The following is a 2,110-nucleotide window of genomic DNA, read 5'->3' as shown; positions in this document are numbered from 1 at the left end:
TTATATAATAATTAACAGCTACAAAAAAAAAGAAAAAATTATTTATTATTATTATTAGAATCGTAAATATTGTAATAAATTATGACTAAACGAAACGATTTTTTTTGTAATAATTTAACGTGTTACCTTTTTTTAATAAGTTTTCAAAAAAAAAATAAAAAAAATTATATAATAATAACGTATTTTATCAATTTGTCGCAAAAAAAAAATAAATAAATAAAACGTGCTCATTGTTATATATATATATTATTGTTAGGTTGTAGGTTAAGTAAATAAATAAATAAATAAATTACAATAAAATTGTAAAAATGAATGTTTTTTTTTTTTTTTGAAATGGGAAAAAAAATGCAAGGATATTTATTTATTTATCTACACACGTGTTTTATATATGTACATAAAAATTTTGTTTATATTTGAAAAAAAAAAAAAAAAATTACCAAATGTAATAAAATTTAAAATTTTATAGTAAATTAAAAAATTAAATTTTAATTTAATTTAATCTTCGACACATTTAATGGATTTGCAAATTATTTTTGCATAATTTAAATAATTACGTTATAAATAAATCATAAAAAAAAAAATGAAAAACACGTTATTAAAGGTTAATTTTTATATAAAAATTAATTAATTCATCAAAAAGAAAACATTTAAAAGGTTTCTGTTTAAATAGAAAAAAATACAAATAAATAGGTTGAAAAAAAAAAAAGAGAAAATGGGTGAGGCTTGTAAAAAAAAAAAAAAACATTGATCATGATCTTATGTTAATTTTTTTTTTTTTTTTTTTTTTAATAAAAGAAAAAATTCTGGTTTTTCATCATTTTCATGAGATGAATTTTTTTTTTTTTTTATACCTGGGGATAAATAAAAAAAAAATTTCCCAACAATGTTTTTTTTTTTTTTTTTTTTTTTTAAAAAATGTTTACTCGTTAAATAAATTTTATTTTATTTTTTTTTTGCGCAATTTTTTTTTGCGATTTTGTGTAGGTTAATTTATTATTTACATTTATATAATTTAATTAAGTAATTTTTATATTATGTAATTTTTTTTTATTTTTATTTTATATGTAAATAAGTTTGACTCTCATATCTGTGTGTATATACAAGTTGAGAAAGAGGTGAGAGAAAGAGAGAGAAATAGGGGGAGAAAGGGAAAGAGTGAGTGAGTGAGAAAAAGAAAAAAAACAAATCGGTCCGGAGTCTGCGCTGTGTCAGGTGTTTATTGATTAAACTCAACCACGTTTCGCATTAACTGAATCGAATACATACACACATATATTTTTTTATTATTTTTTTTTCTCATTTCGTTTTAAATAATTTAATTAATAAATAGTTATTAAAAATAATAATAATAAAAGTAAAACGTGGGCAAAAATTAAATTTTTCACAAAAGTTTTTTTTTTTTTTGTAATTAATATATTATTAATATTTTTATAAATTAACCGTTGTTTGCATCGGTATTATTATTATTTTTTTTTTCTTTCTTCCTACTTTTTATTATTATTATTATTTTGTTATTTACATTATGGATTCGATTGTTAAAAATTAATTAATTTTCATTATTAAAATTAATAATAATAATAATTATTATGTCTGATAAAAGTGATAAGGAAAAAATAAGTTTTTTTAAAACTTCGAGCACCAGAAAATTGAATAGAGGGAAAGTAATTAGCGTCATACCAAAACATCGGTAAGTTTAATATAACATTAAAAAATTTTTTTTTTCTTTTCTTTTTTTTTTTTTTGTTATTATTTATTTGTTTACGAATTTTATTTTTGTTTTCCTTTTTTCCTTTTTCTTTTTTTTAAAAAAATCATAAATTATTTTATTATTTTCCGAAACTAAAAAAAAAAAAAAATTTTTGTGAAAAGTGAAATTAGGTTTACCATACTGATCCGGGTTCGTTTACCTGATCATTATTATCATTGATTTCACACATTTTTAACGGATTTTTTTTTTTTTAATTATTTAATTTAAAATGTTTTTTCGCTTTGTTTGAATTAGTTATTTTTGTGTAAATTTTATATTTAAATATTTTTTTAAATAAATATTTCATTTAAGTAAGTTTATTTTTAATTATTATTATTTTCATGGGCGTGATCACAATTTGAG

The sequence above is a fragment of the Pediculus humanus genome, genomic scaffold (genome assembly GCF_000006295.1).
Source record: "Pediculus humanus corporis 1103172107603 genomic scaffold, whole genome shotgun sequence".
NCBI lineage: Eukaryota > Metazoa > Arthropoda > Insecta > Psocodea > Pediculidae > Pediculus > Pediculus humanus.
Note: the sequence above shows the minus strand (reverse complement) of the source record.